We start from the raw sequence: 17,465 nt of genomic DNA on the forward strand, positions 1-17,465 counted from the left end.
GTCACAACAGCTCCTACAAAATTTAAAAGGATCACAAGGGAAAATTAAAAACCTTCTGCCAAGAGGGTTGATAACCTAAATGAGATACATATATACTGCCTATAGAAAAAAAAAGACAGAAAATCCATATAATCATATAACTCAACATTCAAAAAACTAAGATCATTTCATCCGGTCCCATTGCTGCTACTGCTGCTAAGTTGCTGTAGTCGTGTCTGACTCTGTGCGACCCCATAGATGACAGCCCACCAGGCTCCCCCATCCCTGGGATTCTCTAGGCAAGAATACTGGAGTGGGTTGCCATTTCCTTCTCCAATGCATGAAAGTGAAAAGTCAAAGTGAAGTTGCTCAGTTGTGTCCAACTCTTAGCCACCCCATGGACTGCAGCCTACCAGGCTCCTCCATCCATGGGATTTTCCAGGCAAGAGTACCGGTCCCATTACTTCATGGCAAATAGATGGGAAAACAATGCAAACAGTGACGGACTTTATTTTCTTGGACTCCAAAATCACTGCAGATGGTAACTGCAGCCATGAAATTAAGACACTTGCTCCTTGGAAGAAAAGTTATGACAAACTTAGAAAGCGTATTAAAAAGCAGAGACATCACTTTGCTGACAAAGGTTGGTCTAGTCAAAGCTATGGTTTTTTCAGTAGTCATGTATGGATGTGAGAGATGGACCATAAAGAAGGCTGAGCACCAAAGAACTGATGCCTAACTGTGGTGTTGGAGAAGACTCTTGAGAGTCCCTTGGACAGCAAGGAGATCAAACCATCAATCTTAAAAGAAACCAACCCTGAATATTCATTAAAAGAACTGATGCTGAAGCTGAAGCTCCCAGAACTGACTCAATGGAAAAGACCCTGATGCTGGGAAAGACGGAAGGCAGAAGATGAGAAGAGAGGATGAGATGGTTGGATGGCATCACCAACTCAATGGACACGAGTTTGAGCAAGCTCTGGGAGACGGTGAAGGACAGGGAAGCCAGGTGTGCTGTAGTCCATGGGGTCACAAAGAGTTTGGACACAACTTAGTGACTGAACAACGTAATTATATATTTACCAAAGAAATGAAATCTGTTAAAAAAAATTTCCCCCCCACACAACATAAAACCCCTCCATGCCTACATGGTTACCAAACATTAAAGAAATAACAGTAGTCATATATAAACTATTTCTGAAAACAAAAATTCTTTTAGAAAGCGAAACATGTTATCAAAAGGCATTACAAAAAATGATAATCATAGACCAACATTCCTCCCACACACAGACACCAAAATCCTTAACAAAATATTAACAGATCAAGTTCAGAAACAGATAAAAAGACAATATATTTACGACCAAATAAGATTAACTCAGGAATGCACAACTGGTTTAACTTTCAAAAATAAATAAATACAATTCACCATAATAACAGAATAAAGTCATCTCAGTAAATGAAAAAGGGGAACATCTGACAAAATTCAACACCCATCTATAAAAATTAAAATATCAGTAATCTGGAAATAGAAAGGAACACCCTCAATGTGATTTCTTTTAATCTACAGAAAAACCACTGCTGACATTCTATTTAATGTTAAGATACTGCTTTCCCCTTAAGATGTGGAACAAGACAAGAACGACTATTATTACCCTTTCTCTTCAACACTAAATTGAAAAGGCTAGATACAGCAATAAGGTAAGGCAAAGAAATAAAAAGCTTATAAAGATGGGAGAAAAGGGAGTAAAACTGTCTTATTAGTCACAGATGTGGCTATTTTTGCAGAGAAAATCCTAAAGAAGCCACAAAAAGGCAATTGGAACTTAGTTCAGCATGGTCAAAGTATATGCACACAAGAATTGTTACAACTACTGTATTTCTACATACTAGCAGCAAAAAATAAAATTTAGAAAATAGCATCAAGAAGAAAAATCTTCAGGAATAAATACAACTGCAAGATCTCTATGAAGATCATTAAAATGTTACATGAACAAAATTATATTACGTAATAAGTGTATTACCATAACATATTGATACAGAAAAACCTATTTTACTCCACTGATGTAGAGGTCTTGTATATACACATACATGTATATAAAATTTGTTTACAGTACATATCAAAAAAGATGACCCAATAAAAGGAAAGGTAAACAACTGTATTAATCAGCCACTGATGTGTAATAAATTCCAAAACTTCAGCAGTTGAAAATATTTCTTCTCTCACACAGTTTCCAAGGGTCAGAAATCCAGAAGCAGCTTAGCTGGTGGGTCTGGCTCAAGGGTTTCTCAGGAGGTTGCAAACTATAGTTGGGTCTACATTCAACTGAAGGCCAGAGGATCTGCTTCCAAGAGAAAGCCTCAGTCCTTGGTCACAAGGATGTTGGGAGACAATATTCCATTTGTCTTTCACATTTCTGCACACTTGCAGCTGAGGATCTCACTGCCCCTTGTTCCAGGCTTTCCAAAGATGTTTATAAAGTGAACAGATTGGGAAAATAAAGTCTCCTTCAGAGCAAATAGCAGGTATGCTTACTGTGCATTAAAAAATGTCCAGGTGCCCTATGCTCAGAATTCCTTTGTAATGCAAGCTCTGCATGTGCAGCTGTCATCCGATCCTCTTCACATGAAGTGTGATCTGGAGACTGAGGAACTGGTGCAAAAATGCTCACAGCACCCAGGCCACTACAGTAGCTGTGACAATGACCTGTCTTCCGACTCAGACCCAAGATTCGTATGCCTTCTATCAGCATCCATGAAACTGCAGCAGGCTAACCTGTTAACTAGCGAGTAGGGTAAAATTTCAGTGGGCCTCTCTACAACATGGTAGCTGGTTTCTCCTACAGTTAGCAACGAGAGACAGAAAGTGACCAATACACAAGCCGCTGTGCCTTTTATAATCTAATTTCAGAAGGGACTTTAACCGTATTCTACAGGTTACACAGACCAACCCTAAAATCATGTGCAAGGTAAATACAAAAGGGTGCAAATACAAGGAGGCAGGGATCAAGGGAAACCATGTTAAAGGCTCACTATCAAATTCAATATTGTTACAGGTCATTTCTCCCTAAATGTAATTATAGAGCAACACAGTCACAATCCCAATCAATATCCCAAAAAGTTTTTTTTCCATAGAAAATTCACAAACTGATTTTAAAATTTATATAGAAACACAAAGGAACTAGATGGCCAAAGAATATTAGAGGATTCACACAATTTGATTTCAAGACTTATGGCAACAGAGATAATAATAATACTAGCATAGGGGGACAATGAGATCAAAGAAACAAAATTGAGTCCAGAAACAGATCCACATGTGTGCACAAGCAATCCTAGACCAAAACACAACAGCAATTCAGTGTAGCAAAACAAAAAAATATTTTCCAACAATGATGTTGAAATTGGATATTTTTTTAAAATGAACCTCAATCCCTACTTCACACAACACACGATAGTTCAAGATGGACCACAGCCCCATCCATAAGACTATGAAATTTCTAAAATAAACAAGGGAAATTAGTTTCATGATTTCTGAGTATGCAAAAGCTTCTTAGAACTCAAATCTATTAAAGAAAAAGAACTGAACTGCATCAAAATTAAAAACTTTAGCTTATCAAAATACACTGTTAAGGAAAAGACAAACTTACAAACTGGGAGAAAACACTCCCAGGACATTGATGCTACAAAAAACTTGTATCAAGACTATATTAAGAATTCTTACACATCAATAATAGAAAGATAACCAATTCTTTTTAATATGCAAAAAACTTAAGAGGTATTCTACAAAATTATTAACAATTGTCAACCATATGAAACATCATTAGCTAGCAAGGAAATCCAAAATAAAACCACAAAATACCATTTCACATCCACTAAATAGCCAAAATTAAAAAGAATGACCATGGGCTTCCCTGGTGCTCAGTGATAATGAATGTGCCTGCCAATGCAGGAGACAGAAGTTTGATCCCTGATCCAGGAAGATCCCACATGCCCTGGAGCAACTAAGCCACGCGCCACCACTGCTGAAGCCTGTGTGCAAGAGCCCTTGCTTCACAGCAAGAGAAGCCACAGCAATGAAGAGCCTGCGCATCGCAACTGGACAGTATTCCCCACTCGCCGCAATTGGAGAAAGTCTTCACGCATCAAGGAAGACCCAGCATGAACAAAAATGAATCTAAAAAAAAAAAGATCATTCAAGTACTGGAAAGGATGTGGAGCAACTAGAAAACATAGTCACAGTGAAGAGTATTTAAGAGAAAATTCCAAAAAACTATGCAGTAGTTTCTTACATAGTAAAACACACATCTGCTTGTTTTTTAATTTTATTTTTAAACTTTACAATATTGTATTGGTTTTGCCAAATATTGAAATGAATCCGCCATAGGTATACATGTGTTCCCCATCCTGAACCCTCCTCCCTCCTCCCTCCCCCTACCATCCCTCTGGGTCGTCCCATTGCACCAGCCCCAAGCATCCAGTATCGTGCATCGAACCTGGACTGACGACTCGTTTCATACATGATATACATGTTTCAATGTTATTCTCCCAAATCTTCCCACCCTCTCCCTCTCCCACAGAGTCCAAAAAGACTGTTCTATACATCAGTGTCTCTTTTGCTGTCTCGTATACAGGGTTATTGTTACCATCTTTCTAAATTCCATATATATGCGTTAGTATACTGTATTGGTGTTTTTCCTTCTGGCTTACTTCACTCTGTATAATAGGCTCCAGTTTCATCCACCTCATTAGAACTGATTCAAATGTATTCTTTTTAATGGCTGAGTAATACTCCATTGTGTATATGTACCACAGCTTTCTTATCCATTCATCTGATGATGGACATCTAGGTTGCTTCCATGTCCTGGCTATTATAAACAGTGCTGCGATGAACATTGGGGTACACGTGTCTCTTTCAATTCTGTTATGCCCAGCAGTGGGATTGCTGGATCATAAGGCAGTTCTATTTCCAGTTTTTTAAGGAATCTCCACACTGTTCTCCATAGTGGCTGTACTAGTTTGCATTCCCACCAACAGTGTAAGAGGGTTCCCTTTTCTCCACACCCTCTCCAGCATTTATTGCTTGTAGACTTTTGGATCGCAGCCATTCTGACTGGCATGAAATGGTACCTCATAGTGGTTTTATTTGCATTTCTCTGATAATGAGTGATGTTGAGCATCTTTTCATGTGTTTGTTAGCCATCTGTATGTCTTCTTTGGAGAAATGTCTATTTAGTTCTTTGGCCCGTTTTTTGATTGGGTCATTTATTTTTCTGGAATTGAGCTGTAGGAGTTGCTTGTATATTTTTGAGATTAGTTGTTTGTCAGTTGCTTCATTTGCTATTATTTTCTCCCATTCTGAAGGCTGTCTTTTCACCTTGCTAATAGTTTCCTTTGTTGTGCATTAAACCAACAATTCCAATCCTAGGTATTGACTCAAGAAAAATAAAAACATGTTTGCAAAAAGATCCATACAGGCCTTATTCTTAAAAATGAAAAAACTGAAAATAACTCAAATACCCATCAACAGAAGAAAAAATAAGCTTGACACATTCATCCAATGGCATACTACTCAGCAATAAAAAGGACTCTGACACATCCACCCTCACAGATGCGTCTGGAAATATATGTTAAACAAACAAAGCTAGATACCAGAAAAGAAGACACTGTACGAAGACCAAACAAAATACCTACAATGTTAGAATTCAGAGTTTTTGGGGGAGAGGGGAACTGAATGCAAAGGGTAACCAGTGAACTTTCTGGGGAGAGATGAGAATGCTTTATCATCCTTTGGTTACCAGTTAAATGAGTACAACTGTCACACCTAAAAGTCACATCTAAAACAACTAAGGTCTGTACATTTTATTGTATTTAATAAATATCTCAATGTAAAAATTAAATTTTTAAATAAATGAGTTCATAGTATTAATTTTCCTTTTTTTTCCTTTGTCCTGGGTTGTCTACATGTAGTGTATGTATACATGTATCAATGGGTTCTCGGTAATTATCTCTCATCATCTATGTGCCAAACACTAGGCTAGGTTCCATAAGTCCGTAAGTTCATGCCCTCAAGAGGGTAACAATCTAGGGCAAAGAAATACACACCTAGTAACAGTACACAATGCGAGGGTTTCCATTATAAGGGTATACACAGGGGCCTGAGCGAAGACTCAGGCGACAGAAAAGCCTCTTCATTGGAGAATGACAAGCGCCAACTGTGGACATGTAGACAAGCAGGAACGGACCATCATAAACAGAGAAATACCCCACGCAAAGACACAGACAAAGGGTCGAACTCGACAAGGAGCTAGGAGCAGTCCAGTGTTCTGGGAGCTGGAGAAGCTATGAGGTGCCATCCTAACGCTACGGCCCTTGGGCTATGGAGCCAGTGAAGAGCCACTTGACAGTTTTAAGCAAGGGAATGATGCTTTCAAATTTGCAATTAGAAGTATCACTTTGCTAACAGTGAGAATGACAGAAAGCCTAGAAGGGAGTAAAAATGGAAGCAATCTGTCAGAGGACAACTGCAACAAGCAAGTTGTTTCCTTTTAAAAATTCAACCAAGGCACATGAACTGAAGAGAAATTGAAGAATCCCCAAAATGGACAGGAAAATGACTAAAGATTCAGATCAGACAGTTCACAGAGAAAAAAAATGAAGCTCAAAATGGCCCAAACAAATGAACGGATGCTCAACTTCACTCACAAGAAATGTAAAAAATGAAAGCTACACTGAGGTATCGTTTTTCACCTATTATACTGGCAAAAACCCAAAAAACTGGACTGTATGCTGTAATGACAAGGCTATGGGAAAACAAGTGTTCTCACACATACATTATTGTTTCAACCCCTATGAAGGGCGACAATATCTATCAAAATTGTATCTCATTTATTCTTTAACCCAGCAATTCCACTTGTAGGAACTGAATCTACAGACATGCCTGCATATGCACAAAATAACAGGGGTACAAGGTTGCTCATGCAGTATTTTTATAATAGTAAAAACTAGAAACAATCTTACTATATACATCACTGGGCTAGTTAAATCATAGTTCATAAACAAAATGAACACTGCAGCTGTGGAGAGGGACAGAGCACACATATAGCACTTTATATACTGATACTGAAGGTCTCCAGGGTGTACTGTTAAGTGAGGAAAATAAAAGGCAAAGCAGTTAAAGTTTCCAGCATTAGTGTAAAACATGTGTTGGGGTAAGAGAAGGAATGGGGTGGGATAAATGTGTTTGTACAGGGCTGTATTTTTTTAAATCCTCAGAAGAATATAAGAAATCAATAATATTGGTAAACTATTGTAGGAGTCTAGGAAATATACAGATGAGGAAGGATACAAGTAAGAGACTTTTTATTGTAAGTCTCTTTTTGCTTTTTTACTTTTGAAGTATTACTGCATATATAGTGTTTAAAAAAAAAAAAAAGACTTTGAAACTACTGTATCAGAATCAACAGGATTTGGTAACTCAAATTTGATTTAAGAAGTAAAGGAGATGGAGGGGTCAAGATAACACTCAGATTACTGACTTGATACAAATCTAGTCATTTAACTTTCAAAAAACAAAAATATCCTGTGTTAACCAGATGTTAAAGGAGACAGCAGTGCGGCTCAGCTGGGACATGCACTGGAGGTGCTGTGTCTGATGGTGCATGAGAAAAAGGATAGGAAACTGAAAAGAAAGGTTACGGAAGCCTTGGAAGGAAAAAAAGAAAACATTTTATATGAGCCTAATTTACCGAGGAACTATTTATTCTATACACGCGATTAACCTGGAGAATAAAACTAAAAAGGCAACTAACTCAAAGTGACAGCATGGCACATAATCACATCCTGCTCTACAGACACCAGGCTCTCACTACACACTTGTTTATTTCTTGTACTTAGGTAATTTGCCAAGTTCAGAACAGATTAGGAATACCAGTGCTTAGGACTCAGTCCTTTCACTGTTGAGGGTCCAGGCTCAATCCTTGGTCCAGGAACTAAGATCCCACAAGCCTCAAGTCTAAGCAAAAAATAGACAAGTTATCTTTTAAAAAAGAATGCAGGTGTAGCTACCAGAGGCAACCATTTGGCAGCAGCATGAGGCAGCAAAAAAAAAAAAAACATTATGAGGATACTACCAGTATTTCAAAAACCAGCATTCTTCAGGTGGTCTTCACAGAGCCAAAGTCCCATATTTTATCAACTAAGACTTGGCCAGAATGGTCTCTACTTTAGAGAAGTTTTTCATGGTTCCTATACTCTTAACCTAATCTCCCTTTATCAAATTTCCAATTTCAATAATTTTTATACCTTCCTGAAAGCACTTATTCTACCTCATTTTATAATTATCTTACAATTATAACTGGTATAACTAGTATTTTAAAATATGTCTCTTTCTTCCTACTTGAATAAAGATCTTTTAAATGAAGGAATATCTTTCATCTTTATATCTGAAAACAATTTCTTTGGATAGTATAGCATGTAAATATCCATTCAACAGAAAATTATCCATCTTTGCCTTCTCTAAAGTGATACAAATGGTCTTGCCACAAATAGTCTCTCTGCCCCAAGTTAAAAAGTTTTTTAATTAAATATTACATATTAATCACCAGGGTAAGCATTTGGCCTGATTTATACCTAAAACTAATGAGATAAGGGGTGACTGGAATCGACTGCTAATGGATTCAGGGTTTCTCTTATAAAAGACAAAGAGCAAAAATCGTGGCAATGGTTGCACCTACAAACATATTAGGAAAAAATAAACCGCACACTTTCATCAGGTGAACTGTACGGAATGTGAGTCACATCTCAATAAACCTGCTTTTAAAATGAGATATCTGCTATTATTCCCACTTTACAGATTAAGAAACTGAGGCTTGGTGAGATTAGGTAATTTGTCCACAGTGACACAGCTAGCTACTGATGGAGGCAGGATAAAAACCAGTCTAGACTCTTGTCTATATGCTTAACCACCTTGCTCTTCAGCTCTCCTTAGCAAGGGACTTCACTCCTCAAGCACCCTATCAAATAGCTAAATATGTTTCGACTTCAGTTCAAGTCTTCAATGCTAGGGACCTTCCAAACCACAAAGCCCTGACCTAATTGTTAACACCATAAAAGTAGAGGAGAATGAAAAGCAAAAAGCTGAAAAGAAAGGGACCAAAGAGACAGAGGAGGGGAAAAAAGTACTCAAGAGCTATTAGTTCAAAACTTTCCATTCTGAGCCTAAGACTACATGAAACATTACTACTGCTTGACTGCTACCATCAAAGCTGGTGGGCAGGCCTAATTCTCCCAAACTGGGGGTTTCCTGAACTAGTTCGGCCAAAACCAGGATTTCTTGGCAACAGACACATTTAGGACCAGATCATTTTTTTTTTTTTTTTTTTTTTTTTTAGGACCAGATCATTTTTTGTTGTGGAGGGCTGCCCTCCTCATTGTGGGATGTTCAGCAACACCCTTGTCTCTATTCTCTAGATACCAGCAGCACTGCTCTCCCCCTCCTTCCAGACCCTCCCGGTGGGACAACCAAAATGTCTCCAGGCATTGCCAAAGGTCCTGAGGGGAGAGACCAGGGAAGGAAAGGGTGTTCAAAATCACCCTGGTTTGAAAGCCTAGACTAAGGGTACAAATGATAAAGGGCCATCCATTTGATCGGTCGTGCTCAACAATTTGCGACCCCTGTAGCCCACCAGGCTCCTCTGCTCATGGAATTATCCAGACAAAAATACTGGAGCGGGTAAGCCATTCCCTTCTCCATGGGATCTTCCTGATCCAGGAATGGAACCCACGTCTCCTGCCCTGAAGGCAGATTGTTCACCATCTGAGCCAGGAGGGAAGCTCCACTTTAAGATAATAGTGTATATAATAATTGAAGATAGATACGAACATTTTTTTAAACTTTACTGAGACATCTTTGACATATAAAAATGTAGATACTGAAGGTATATGGCTTAATCTTTTGATATATGTATGCACATATATATATCATGCATATATCACATATATGCATATATGTATATGTATATATGCATATACATACATATGTCATACATATGTGTATGTATGACATGTATGTATCATTGTGAAAAGATCAAGGTAATTAACATCATCTCTACATGTCACATTTGGGGAGGGTGAGGTGGGGTAGGGGGTAACAGATAAGAGTCTTTTAAACCAATTGCCTCCCAAGCCTAAGAAAAAACTTAATTCATTAAAAAAAAAAAAAAGTAAAGCTGGGGTGGGGACAGCATGGGGGATTAAATGGGAACAAAGCCAGGTATTCATGCCAACATCCCAGGTTTCTGCAGTTCAGCACGTAAGGTCCCTGACACTAGCAGAATATCAACTATAAAGAGGTACTACTGAAGATCACAAAATAGATCTAAAGGATGTTAGAAATGAGAACTGTTCCCTTTGACTGAAGGAAAATCAGTTTCCCTTATAGAAAAACCGTCCCTCATCTCTGGAGGAACTGAACTATCAAAGTCAAGGTTGCCACCCCCACCAGGGAAGAGGAACAAATCAAATGACAGCATAAATAAAAAATGACAGTTGGGGCAAGAGGGGTGAGTGGTGAGAGAGAACAAGCAGACAACAGGAGACAGAGCTGACCCTATATAACATTTACTTGCCCTGACTCTCAAATCTCCATTCCTGCCTTTTTATAATGTTCTGTTAAGAACAAGTTAAGGGTTCTCAATAACCTCATGTTAACCTTTGGTTACCGTTCACAGCCCAACACTGTAGCCTCTCCATTCAGGGCATTATTCCCCATGGGTTCTGAAATCTTATTCCTCTTGGCAAATTCCATCTCCCTCAAACCATTTTATGGAGAAAGGGGGGCATCCAGATAATTAACCTACTCAATCTAAAGTATGTGCTGCAAATAACCGCTGCCCAATAAGCGTACGAATTTTATCACCATCCTCATAATCAGCAAAATGCAAACCCGAAACAAGGTTCGGGCATGCAGAGCTGCTCAGTTTTGTCCAACTCTTTGCAACCCTTTGGATTGTAGCCCACTGGGCTCCTTTGTCCTAATGGTTTTTCAGGCAAGAATACTGGAGTGGGTTGCCATTTCCTATTCCAGGAGATCTTCCCCACCCAGGGATCTAACTCACGTCTCCTATGTCTTGTCTCCTGCATTGGAGGTGGATTCTTTACCCACATCAGGGAAGCCCTTTTAAAAACAAGGTACAAACCTCTCAAATTAAATCAGCAAAAAATATAGCTTAATAAAGCCCAATGTTAGCAAACATGTAACAGGCATAGTCATATACTGTTGGTTTGTATAAACAATTACATCCTAAATACCACTCAAAAAAAGTCAGAATATAGTGATATATGCATATAATACTCTAATTATTTTTAAATTATGTTGATCTATATGCGCCAATATGAGAAGAGCTATGTGATATTAACTACAGAAAAAAAGTAAACTGCAGGAAGAAGTAAACAAGATAGTTTTTTATAACAACAACAAGTAAGGTATAATACTTTTCTGTATAAATATTTTGAAAAGTAAACTTTCAGAAAACTGCTAACAATGGATTACCTTTTAGGGGGAAACTGTAAAGTAGCTTTTATTTTTACCTTTCTGTACCATAAGAATTTTATCATATACATGTGTAACTTTTAGCTTAAAATCCACGATTCTTTAAAGTACTTCTTTCCTCCTTCTCAACCTTAACAATTACTCTTACTACCAACTCTCCACACACACACACCCAACTCCCATCCCAATATTTGAAGGCTAACTGAAATTGCCTGATGGAATTTCAACTACTTAGGGATGTATTTTGTAAATACATTTTGGATAAGTATCTGGGACTTTCTTTAAAATCTCTTCACTTACCTCTCTACAACAATCTGAGAGATGAAAGAGAAAAAGAATCCCTACCCTGCCCAGGGAACCACAGACTTGTCTCCTTTTGGGCCCCCTAACCATTCCCGCCTAGAGAGAGACAATGCTTGTGGTTATAATGTCTCCTCCTTCGCTCTCCCACATAAAGAAGAGCAACTTCAGCTGCCACTGCAGAGGGAGGAGAGCCTGCCCCTCACAGAATCACTTAACAACAGGGGTCCTACTTTGGTTCTCCTCAGCTCTCACGGCCTTGGTGCAAGTGGCCAACCACCACCCTAAACTTCTACAGAGCAGAGCCTCAGTCTTGTTGGTTGCGTCATCCCTGGTACAATGGATACATGAAGCTTAATATTTGTTCATTAAACTGAATCAGGTCAGAGCACTCTCTGTCAAAGAGAGGAAAGTCAGTAGAGTACTTCTAGATTATGGGCCTTTAACAATGCCTCATATTAGCTTCCTGCTTATCAGTCTTTCCTCCACTCCTCTGAGCTAACTTGTAAACTTTACACTGCTAAACCAAGTATTCTAATAATTGCTTACTACTGATGTGCTCAGTCATGTCCAACTTTTTGCAACCCTATGTTCTGTAGCCTGCCATGATCCTCTGTCCATCGGATTTTCCAGGCAATACTGGAGTGGGTTGCCATTACCTCCTCCCAGGGATCTTTCCCACCCAGGGGTCAAACCCAGGTCTCCTGCACTGGCAGGAGGCTTCTTCACCGCTGAGCCACCTAGAGTTAGGGCACTGTAACTATAATGTATATTTTTAAGTATCTCAGAGTAATGGCTATAAGACTTATTTTTTAAACTAAATTTAACTAATCTGAGCTTAATCTTCATGTTTTTCTCACTGTGTATGATCACCCCTACCAACTGAAACAATTAAAGCAAACTTATCCTTAATTGAACTAATTAGTTAGAAAGGGTTATAAAACCTTTTTCAACTATTGGGGAAAATGATTATAACCAGGTGGTTCATGACAGTGTAGTGTGAGGAAAAGCTGACCTCTACACTCTAAGGAGACAAAATTTTGAACAATTTGGCAGCTTCTTAAATAAGCGTAACAAGTAAATACACTCTCAAAAAAATTACTGGGTTTATTTTTGGACTAAGGATTTTTGGACTTTTTAACATTCCCAAACAGGAATACTAAAAACCAAACACAATTTTCTCCAAACACCTACTGTAATTGGAAGTGACAAATGACTTGTGTAGCAAATTGAGTTTAAAAGTGAAAAAATACACACTCATGTATACATACATCTTACAACAAAATAAAGTTCAACACTAACTTCCAAGTTACTCTGGCTTATAAGTTTAACTAAGAATAAATAAATGCCTTTTGTAAGGCATTTATTTGTCAAGCATTGTAACACAATAAAAAGATCAAGCAACTACAGAAGACAGAGACATGCAAGAGGTTATCTTCTGAGACAATTTAAGTGGACTGAATCCTGGATACAAATTATTAAAACCAGACTCTCAAACAGATGGTTAACCTCCAAACTTTATTTCTTGGTTGAATGAATGAAAAAGGGAGAAGGGAATAGAGAATACTACGCTGTCTGGCAATAAGTGTACATGTTGCTTAAGTCCTGAATAAAACAATACAGGCCATGTGGATGCCTCTAAGCCTCCAAGAGATCTAGAGGCTGTCTCAATTCCATCATAAGAATATGACTGTGACTTTGGATAAATCAATCGAAATACAATCTGAACTTAATTTCTCATGCATATGATGATTGGAGATCTAAGTTTCCTTATAGCCTGCTAACACTAACAAAGGAAATACAAATTTATTCTTTTTTAATACAAATTATACACAGTACTTGTCATCCCAGTCAAACCACCGTGAGCTCTCCTGTTAGTTCTAGGCACCCCTGGTTTAAAAAAAAAAAAAAAAGGAGCACTGAGGAAGACAGAGGACAATCCTAATCTTCAAGAAAAAGAAGCAGAAAGAACACAATCTCCCAAAATATTCCCCTCTGCACAAAGTTTTGCCCTCTTCACCAGAGCAAGCCCTGTCTATTATAGAGTATCACTTTATTTTAGGCTTAACAAATTATTGACAAAGCCTGATCCGCAAAATGTAACTCTCTGTGACAGTTAAAGATGAAAAATAATTTTTAAATAAATTAAAAATTTAAACTTTTAATCAACAGCTAATTCAATAGAATTGCTTGTCAAATAACCTTAGTAAAAAACATTCCACAATATGAATCATGTTCAACATCACATTACCTCTAATTCTTGAGGTGGGGGGGCATAACCAGACAAGAATGAAAGTGACAGCTGCTGTAAAAAATAAAGTTAATACAAACAGAATCAACCTCAACAAGAAAGGAGAAAATAAGAAAGGGCAACAACAACAAAGAAAGGGCACAAAAGTTCTTTACGAAAAAACAAAGGCCAATACAAACACTAGGGCTTCCCTGGTGGCTCAAACGGTAAAGAATCTGCAAACATTACCTTGTCATTTAAAATACATGTTTAAGTAAAACACTGAGGATAATTTTTTTAATGATCAAAAAAAGGCCAAAAACAAACAAACAAACAAACTACTCCAGTAATCAAAGAATGTCTAAAGTGCACTCTTCCACATACATTTGTAAATTTATTTTGAAAGAATAATGCTCTAATTCAAGCAGATATTTTTTAGTTAAGTTTTTCAGAATAAATCTACCTCAACATAAAAAGTTCCATGTTGAAACTTTCACCTATAAATCACTACAAATTTTAACTAAGTTTTCTGCTATCACCAGACGATACCAAATTAATTGTTTCACAAACTGACCTGCATACACCGTAAGAATGCTCATTTTATTGTCCCTAAAACTGCTAACATCTCTGACATACGTACAACCTAAATAAGTGTCCTTTCTAGCCCCCCTTTTTTTCACTTAATACCATTTTTATGTTTTTAACCATTTTATTTGACCACTCCATACGTGAGTAGGATCCTCTGGAGAAGGAAACGGCAACCCACTCCAGTACTCTTGCCTGGAAAATCCCATGGACAGAGGAGCATGGTAGGCTCCTACAGTCCATGGGGTCGCAAAGAGTCGAACACGACTGAGCGACTTCACTCACTCACTCACATACGTGAGTAAGGAAAATGCTCTATCTTGAAACTTCACCTACATGTGTTGAGAACAATGATTACACTGCCATTCAAGTTTTAAATAATTATGACTTATTTACAGCTCGTCTCATATATAAACACACTTGAATTTTTAAAGGTTATTAGGAAAACAGCAGAAGACCCCCAACTCACTCAAGACCGCAGACCCACCGTCTAAAGGCTACATCCAGAGTTTCCGAAATGGTTTACTAAACAGGGTTTATAGGGTCGTTCAGGACAGAACTGCCCATCCATCATTCCATAACACAAGTGTGAGAAGAGCGTTCAAGGCACGTTCTCCAAAATGAGATAAAGGGTTCCCTTTGGGGGTTGGCTAAGATGCCTAAAACGTGTGTTAACTGGTTAGGGACCTGCTCTTCCAAACCCTACCCCGAGATTACACAGAACACAAATGGAACGCAGGAAGAGGCAACTCTGAAGACGAGGAGGTGCCGGGATTCAGGGTTCAGATTCATTTGCCTCGAATAACTGGACGGCTGCTGAGCGCAGCTTTAACGCATATACCAAAAGGCAGCCAACAGCTAGAGAACCACACACCAAATCCTTCTCCCGATCAGAAACTTTTCAGGTTGTCACCCAGACAAGAGACGGCACGAACGTCAACTCCTACAGCCGCACAGGGCTGGCACGGGTCGTTCCGACTCGGAGGCTTCCTAAAGGAAACTCATCCCCGGGGAAGGACTCCTTCTCAAACCGGGTCCTCGGGTGCCCCCTGCACCAGCTGCGGGAGGCGCGGCGGGCGCGCTTTATACCTCCGGACGCCGGCAAGTAACTGTACGAAAATGTCACTCGGTCGGCCCACGGTCGCCGCCCGGAGCAGAGGAGCTGCGCGGCGCTGGGGACCCGGCGGCGGGGTCCAGGGCGCCGAGGCCCGCACAGCGCTCGGGGTCCAGCCGGGACCCGCGCTCCCCGCCCCTCGCCCGGAAGGGGGGATGGAAAACCCGCCCGCCCGAGAAGGATTCAACAGGAGCGCCGCGCCGCCCGCCTGCCGCCCGGGAAACAGCCGCCCGCCCGCCCGCCGGCCGGCCGGCCGGGCGCGGGGGGGAGGGGAGGGGAGGCGGCGGGGCGCGGGCGGCCGGCGCGGACCCCCGGCCGCGCGCAAGGTCACCGCCCCGCCGCCCTCGCCGCCGCGGGCGCCCCGGCCCGGCCAGGGCGGCAAGTTTAATTTCTAGTCGGCGGCGGCTGGAGCCCGCGGCGTGGAGGGAGCGCGCCCGCCCCGGGGCCCTCCCCACCCCCACCGGGCAGCCCCGGCCCACGCCCCCGGCCCGCGCCCCGCTCCTCCCGGCGCCGCCGCCGCCGCCGCCGCGCAGCCGGCGGCTGCAGCCCCCGATGCCGGGAGGCGAGTCGCGGCTGCCAGGCGGGCGCCGCTTTGAGCCCCGCCAAAGACACAGCCGCGGCGGCGGGCGCTGAAAAAAATGGAGCGCGGCGACTGGAGAAGAGAGAGGTTTTCTCTTCCCGTTAACTGAATTGTTTCCTACCTCCGGGTGCCCGACTCGCTACTCCTCTCACTCCGCCGCTCTCCGGGATCCGCCGCCGCTGCCGCCGCATCCAATCGCCTCCTCCCCCCCTCCCCTTCCGCAGCCAGCCCGGCCGTTCCTCCTCCTCTCCGCTTCAAAATGGCGCCAAGCGCTCTTCGGCGGCTGCTCCAATCGAACCGCCGCGGACAGCACCCGGGGGCAGGCAGAGCGCCGCGTTGGTGCGCAGCGCCCCCTACCGACCCGCCGGCCCCGCGCGCGCGCACGCGCGCCCCCGCTGGCCCGCCCGCCCGCCTCCCCTGTGCCCCGCCCCGCCCCGCCCGGAGCGCGTCCCCGCCGCCGCTCCGCCCCGCCCAGCTCGTCGCGCGCGCACGCAGCCACACGGGCACGCCGCCGCTGCAAGACCCGCAGCTGTCAATGCTTTCTCTGCCTCTTAAGACTTTCTTGACTTTTCCCAAAAACCACACAAATTGTTATATATTTCTAGCTTTATGGATAAAAGTTGGAAATTTTTCAAAACAGTGAAATTCAGTACGAATGTTGTGCTAAGTAAATAAAATTGGGGTTAAGTACTTTGCTCCTTTACTTTTGAGATGACGTAGTCATCTCAAAATGTCATAAAATAGCTTTTTTCTCCACTATGTATGTTATGTCTTTAACCCCACAGCTTCCCCATTTTCAGGTATTGTTTAGGAAGCGGGAGGAGGGAGGAACATAATAATTACATCTGTAACAAAGCATTCCATTCACTCCTCCTATGACAATTGTTATTGGAGAAATAATCTGAAGATCACCGGACCCCTTCCAGAAGGTGCCGTTCCTTCCGCCTTCAGCTGTAAGGTGGTATGTTAAAGTTGATCTATCGATTACTATTAGGATGGAGAGAGGAAAAAATAACTTTAAAGGCCTCAATGAAGCATAGTTGCTAACGAAACTGTTTTATGCAACAGCCAATAGATTTGAAGAAATTAGTAATATAAACTTTCATTTAAAGCAACACTTTGGGAAATTTTG

At 41.0% G+C, this 17,465-nt stretch overlaps 1 protein-coding gene across 6 annotated transcripts in view; it reads right to left on the reverse strand.

Moving 5' to 3' along the window:
* PDS5B (PDS5 cohesin associated factor B) overlaps positions 1 to 16,498 on the reverse strand; it is a 192,437-nt gene extending 175,939 nt beyond the window's left edge. For all 6 annotated transcript variants that reach the window (XM_025000064.2, XM_025000062.2, XM_025000061.2 and 3 more), the window contains exon 1: positions 16,455 to 16,498. The gene's annotated coding sequence lies outside the window, so the exon portion shown is untranslated. The remainder of the gene's footprint in view (positions 1 to 16,454) is intronic.
* Between the last annotated feature and the right edge of the window lie 967 nt (positions 16,499 to 17,465).

This window comes from Bos taurus, chromosome 12 (assembly GCF_002263795.3).
Source record: "Bos taurus isolate L1 Dominette 01449 registration number 42190680 breed Hereford chromosome 12, ARS-UCD2.0, whole genome shotgun sequence".
Taxonomy (NCBI): domain Eukaryota; kingdom Metazoa; phylum Chordata; class Mammalia; order Artiodactyla; family Bovidae; genus Bos; species Bos taurus.